The sequence below is a fragment of the Leptonychotes weddellii genome, unplaced genomic scaffold, assembly GCF_054177405.1.
Source record: "Leptonychotes weddellii isolate Sample4059 unplaced genomic scaffold, ASM5417740v2 HiC_scaffold_11790, whole genome shotgun sequence".
In the NCBI taxonomy this organism is placed as follows: domain Eukaryota; kingdom Metazoa; phylum Chordata; class Mammalia; order Carnivora; family Phocidae; genus Leptonychotes; species Leptonychotes weddellii.
In genome coordinates this window covers 1-6,608 of record NW_027696012.1, presented here as the reverse complement: position 1 = coordinate 6,608, position 6,608 = coordinate 1, and the positions used below count along the sequence as shown (strand labels likewise).

The 6,608-nt window shown below is 40.0% G+C and overlaps 1 long non-coding RNA gene across 1 annotated transcript; it reads right to left on the bottom strand.

The window, feature by feature from the left end:
• Positions 1 to 10: 10 nt before the first annotated feature.
• On the bottom strand, positions 11 to 6,342 carry LOC145718182 (uncharacterized). Its single transcript, XR_014141631.1, has 3 exons — positions 6,302 to 6,342; positions 5,087 to 5,146; positions 11 to 1,319 (listed from the first exon to the last, which is right to left on the bottom strand). It is a non-coding gene; the product is annotated as an uncharacterized LOC145718182 (long non-coding RNA).
• Between the last annotated feature and the right edge of the window lie 266 nt (positions 6,343 to 6,608).

Sequence of the window (6,608 nt, the reverse complement as noted above, 5' to 3'; positions counted from 1 at the left end):
GCCTGAATTCCATCTCCGACATCTTGGTTATATCTGCATCCATTTGTAAATCTGCAGCATAAGTCATAATCTCTGAGTCTTTTCTATTTTGGGGGCTCCTCCTCCTAGTCATTCTGTTGATGGGCGTTTGAGGGAATGTATAGAGTCCAAATTATTGACCAGAATCCAAGCAAGATGCACCTGTTTTCTTGGGACCTTAGGGTTGCTGGCCTCTTGTTTTCCCAGCCTGTCTTCTGTGGGAGGGGCCTGCCGCACTGTTACTCAGGCAACCCTGTTTGGGCGGAGTTGCCCTGCCCCTCTGTGGTGGGGGATGGGCTCAGCGGGAATCAGTCTTTGGGGTTTTGTTCTCTGGCGGCTTTCCCTGGTGGCTTTCCGCGTCTCTTCCGCGAGTCAGAGCAGACGAGACCGTTTCCAACCCTCTGCCTCAGAGCAGAGAGATCGCAGTCTGTTCTTCTGTGAGCTCTCCAGGCCACACCGTCTCCATTTCTCTCCGTGCTGCTATAAACTGCAGCGTCCTGGGTTGTGCGCCCCTCCGCAGCACTCCTAGTCCTGCCTCCAGGTCAGGGTCCATCTCTGCCCTTTGTGCTTCTAAAACCGCCAGCTGCTCCCAGTTCAGGCACATACACACGACCCCGCCGCTCTGGGTTTCTGCCCCGGGGGCTGCCCTAAAGTCCTTTCCCCGCCACTACCTGTCTGTGAGTCTGTGCCCGGTCCCCAGCACGTGAGGCTGTCACTTACCGGTGGTGTAGGATCCCCACGGCCAGGCACCCTCTTGCTGCCGTTTATCCTCTGATATCTGCCTGCGGAATCACGGCTCCCCGCTTCGTACCTCAAAACCAACCGCCTGCAATATTCTGCTTGTAGAGATCCAGATCTTCTTACATCTCAGGCTGGTTTCGTGGGCACTCAGAGTGGTCTGGTAGATATCCAGCTCAATTCCTGGGACCAGTTGAAATAGGGTCCCCTACTCTTCCGCCATCTTTCTCCCCAGTCCCACTTCCTCTATTTTTATTAGCACCTTCAATACAATGTTAAATTAACCGTGCTAAGACATAGCTGTTTTTTTTTCTGACTTTAGAGGTGATGCTTTCAATGTTTCTCAAGCATAAAGCTGAATAACAACTTTTTAATAATAATTCTCTAATGCTTATGTAATTAAAACCCAGATTATCCAAGTCAGTTATTACCAACATACCTGGTTTGATACACAAAAAATCATTACCTGTAACATTTTAATCATTCCTCTTTCCAACTTACTTTATAGTATCTGCAAAGCTGACTCGACGAGAGCTTTTCTTATTTCTCAAAGCATTAGATTCCTAAGGGCAGAGAATATATGGTATGATTCTTTTTTCTTTTTTAAGTTAGTTAACATAGAGTGTATTATTAGTTTCAGAGTAGAGTTTAGTTATTATCAGTTGCATATAACACCCAGTGCTCATTATCTCAAGTGCTCCTTAATGCCCTTCACCCAATTACCCCATTCCCTCCCACTTCCCCTCAGTTTGTTCTCTATAGTTAAGAGACTCTTATGCTTTGCCTCTCTTACTGTTTTTACCTTATTTTATTTTTCTTTCCTTATGTTCATGTTTTCTTAAATTCCACATGAGTGAAATCATATGTTATTTGTCTTTCTCTGACTGACTTATTCTGCTTAGCATAATACCCTCTAGTTCCACCCACATCATTGCAAATGGCAAGATTTCATTCTTTTTGATGGCTAATATTCCAGTGTGTTTGTGCGTGCATGTGTACCACATCTTCTTTATCCATTCAACTGTTGATGGACATTTGTGTTCTTTCCATATTTTCACAATTGTGAACATTGCTGCTATAAACATTGAGGTGCATGTGCTCCTTTGAAACACTATTTTTGTATCCTTTGCATAAATAGCTAGTAGTGCAATTGCTGGGTCATAGAGAGTAGTTCTATTTTTAACTTTCTGAGGAATCTCCATACCGTTTTCCAAAAGTAGCTGTACTAGTTTGCATTCCCATCAACAGTGTAAAGGGCTCCCCTTTCTCTGCATCCTCCCCAATATCTGTTGTTTCCTGAGTGGTAATTTTAGCCATTCTGACTGGTGTGAGATGGTATCTCATTGTGGTTTTGATTTTTATTTCCCTGAGGATGAGTGATGTTGAGCAATCTTCATGTGTCTGGAGAAATGTCTGTTCATGTCTTTTGCCCATTTCTTGATGGGATTTCTTCTTTTTGGGTGTTGAATTTGCTAAGTTCTTTATAGATTTTGCATACTAGCCCTTTATCTGATATGTCATTTGCAAATATCTTCTCTCATTCCATAGGTTGCTTTTTAGTTTTTTAGTTTTGTTGATTGTTTTCTTATATGGTATGATTCTTACTGAAACTACTATGAATTAGGTCTCCAAAGTACTACAGACAGAGACCAAGTCTTATTCTGAGTTAATGTGATATTATTAATTTTGGTAATTATTTATTTCTCTGAAATATCTCAATGCACTTAACAAACATGATTTTTTTTTTTTTTAAGATATTATTTATTTATTTGACAGAGAGAGACACAGGGAGAGAGGGAACACAAGCAGGGGGAGTGGGAGAGGGAGAAGCAGGCTCCCCGCTGAGCAGGGGGCCCGACATGGGGCTCAATCCCAGGACCCCAAGATCATGACCTGAGCTGAAGGCAGACACTTAACGACTGAACCACCCAGGTGCCCATGAATATGATTTTCCATGTGAATGGTAATAAGCATACCAACACAAACATATATTTAACGAAGTTGATTACTGTCCCTTACTTTTTCTCTCTCCTTTTAAATGAATGATTGTTTGTTATTAAGAAAAATTAAGGGGCACCTGGGTGACTCAGTAGATTAAGCGTCTGCCTTTAGCTCAGGTCATGATCCCAGAATCCTGGGATCAAGCCCCGTTTCAGGCTCCCTGCTCAGCTGGGAGTCTGCTTTTCCCTCTCCCTCTGTCCCTCTCCCTGCTTTCTCTCTCTCTCTCCCCTGCTCAAATAAATAAATAAATAACATCTTAAAAAAAAAAGAAGAAGAAGAAAGACTGGGGACAAAGCAAGTGATATGTGGCCTGTTACGGTAAACTTATTATACTATTTTTAGGATTTAAGAAAAAAATTTAACTGTGGTAAAATACACATAACAAAATTTAGCATCTTAACCAGTTTTTAAAATTTAATTTATGGGGTGCCTGGATGGCTCAGTCTAATATACTATATACTAAGACTAATATACTTCTTACTAAAAAAAAAAGGGACACCTGGGTGGCTCAGTCATTAAGCATCTGCCTTCGGCTCAGGTCATGATCCCAGGGTCCTGGGATCGAGTCCCACATTGGGCTCCTTGCTCAGTGAGGAGCCTGCTTCTCCCTCTCCCTCTGCTGCTCCCCTTGCTTGTGCTCTCTCTCTCTCTCTCTGACAAATAAATAAATAAAAATCTTTAAATTAAAAAATAGTAATAAAAATAAATAAAAATAAGTTAAAAAATAAAAAAAAGAAAGAAAAGCTGAAATTTTTGTGCTATATTGGAAAGAGCACTGAGCTAGAAATTAGGAGATTACAGCTCAGTTGTGAAGTCTGCCACTAACTAGCTGTGTGGGCTTAGATAAAAATTTGACCCCCTTGGACCTCATTTTTTTTTCTTCTATAAAACTAAGAAATTGGATTTAAGATTACTGGTGAGGTCCTGTTGGTTTTAAAGATTTGAGTCTATGAATCTGTCCTTTACTCATTCAGCATTCATTACATTTTTATTTTCATTTTTTTTTAAGATTTCATTTATTTATTTGATAGAGAGAGACACAGCAAGAGAGGGAACACAAGCAGGGGGAGTGGGAGAGGGAGAAGCAGGCTCCCCGCTGAACAAGGAGCCCGATATGGAGCTCGATCCCAGGACCCTGGGATCATGACCTGGGCTGAAGGCAGACGCTTAACCAACTGAGCCACCCAGGCGCCCCTCATTACATTTTTAAAACACACACACACACACACACACACACACACACAAGGTCCTGTGCTGATGGAAAAATAGTGGTAAAGGAAATAAATGATTCCTTACTCTATTGTGTTAATGGTGACAGAGACATTAAAACAAAAAAATCTATACAAATACAAAATTCAAAGTGTGATGAGTGTTATATAGGAAAACTATGTTTAAAAAAAACAAAACTAATCTAGCCTAAGAATCAGGAAGATTTCTTTGAGGAAGTATATTTGAGACCTGAAGGATTAGTTAAAAATTAGTCAGATGAAGAGTTGGGTAGAGAGAAAGCATTCTAGGTAGAATGTGTTCAGAGGCCTTGAAACAGGAAAAAGCTTGATGCATTTGAGAAATAGAAAGATTAGGGAAGCCAGAGTAGAGTGTGCATTCAGAATTATATGGTCTCCAAAACTATATGCATTTCATCAATCAACAAAATGTACTGAAATTCAACTATATCAGGCACAATAAGTTGAAAAAACACATGATAAAGTTCCCACCCTCAGGGAGTTCTCAATTTAGAATGGACATTAGCAAACAATTACAATGGAAGGTATTGAGGGATGATTTTCTGAGAGAAGCAATATCAAAGTTGTGTCTTAAAGGACAAATAGGAATTACCAAATAATGAGGGCTATAGACTTACAATAAAGCAAGTATGATAAAATATTAATTGAAGAATCTAAGCGATGATTATATGAGCATTCACTATAAAATTCCTGCTACTTTTCAGAATGTTCCAAAAAAAAATTTTTAATAGAATGTTGGGAGGACAAAGAAGAATGAAGGACTAATCATCTAAATAGAGGAGATATTTCATGTAAATTCTTGCAGGCTTGACAGTTTGTGTCATGTTTGCAGAATAGTAAGCAATGGTGAGATACATGTGTGAGAGTGGCAAGAAAGGCTGGAAAAGTAAACTGGACTTAAAAATTAAGAGTGCCAGTGTACTCAAGAGTTCGGATTTTAATCTGATAGCCCCTGGATGCTTACTTGTACACATTCAACCAGAAATCATTTATGATGTTCTCTCCTCATATAGCTAATAAAGTTCCTATTAAAATTATCACTGAAAATAGTCATCTATAAAGCATTTGCATTAGAGACTTACCTGAACTGTTTCATTCCCACATCTGAGGTCCTGAAGAGGACTCCTTGGAGGCTTCAAAATCTAGAAGAATTAAAATTATTCAAGAAAATCTGGGATTAATATTAATAGTCTGTTCAAATTCCACCATAGGAGAAAGGTAGAGATGTTAAAATTTCTGTGAAAACCTGTAAAACTCCTCAAATTCGTACTCTTCAGTGCTGTAGCTTGTGGCTGGTTTAAATATCTGGCATCTATTCCCTTCTCCCTGCCCACCTTCCTCAATTATTTTGCCTTCTCTCATCCCCTGTGGTCTGGGTGAAGTTCCACCCCAACCCTAGGGCACAACATGTAGCCCTGGTCTAGAACAATATGCAAATAATATTCTCTCATCAACAGTGAGTCGTTCAGGAAGGAGGACTTGACCCATAACAAGATAGTCGAACCAATATGATTCAATCCTAAGTCCTTTGTTTTGTTTTATCTTGAGGAAATAGACACCTCTTCATTTAGGAGTTAAACTGGACGTTGGGAGAGCTAGAGGTACTATAGTAATCATGGGGAGAGGGCACGTCCGAAAATGGAGATTACCCAGAGGAAGCAGTCCGAGTAGAAAAGTGAGAGAAAATCCTAATATTGGTGATATTATTGGAACCCCTGGTCAGTTATGTTGTGCCAAAAGTCATCCCTATCTTTGGATTTTTCAATTTCAAAATCCAATAAATTTTGTGCCTAAATCAGTTTGAGTTGGATTTTTTGTGTATTACTACACTATTTAAAGATATTCTTAAACTTTATTAAAGTATAATTTACATGGCATACAATTCATAAAATTACCATGAAATTCATAAAATACAAATTTTAGTATATTTACAGAATTGTGTAACCAGGTAAATATTTGAGTATCCAGAGAGCAATAGGAGCCAGCAGCAGTGGGATGGTGATGTTATAGTCAAAATTACTGTGACATATAGTCATCATTCAATAAAAGGTAACAATTATTATTATTAATTTTTAAGATTTTTATTTATTTATTTAACAGAGATAGAGAAAGAGCACAAGTAGGCAGAGTGGCAGGCAGAGGGAGAGGGAGAAGCAGGCTCTCTGCTGAGCAGGGAGCCCAACGTGGGACTCGATCCCAGAACCCTGGGATCATGACCTGAGCCGAAGGCAGCCGCTTAACCGACTGAGCCACCCAGGCGCCCCAAAGGTAACAATTATTAACTTAATGTTTCTTACTGAGGAATGTCGTCTTCTAACAGGTCTGTCCATATTGTCACTGAAAAAGGAAAAAAAATTTATAGACACACTGGTAAAGACTGAATTTCCAAAAGCCATCATCACAGCATCTTTTTTTTTTTTTTTTAAAGATTTTATTTATTTATTTGAGAGAGAGAGTGAGAGAGAGAAAGAGCACAAGAGGGGGGAGCAGGAGAGGGAGAAGCAGACTCCCCGCCGAGCAGGGAGCCCGATGCGGGACTCGATCCCGGGACTCCAGGATCATGACCTGAGCCGAAGGCAGTCGCTTAACCAACTGAGCCACCCA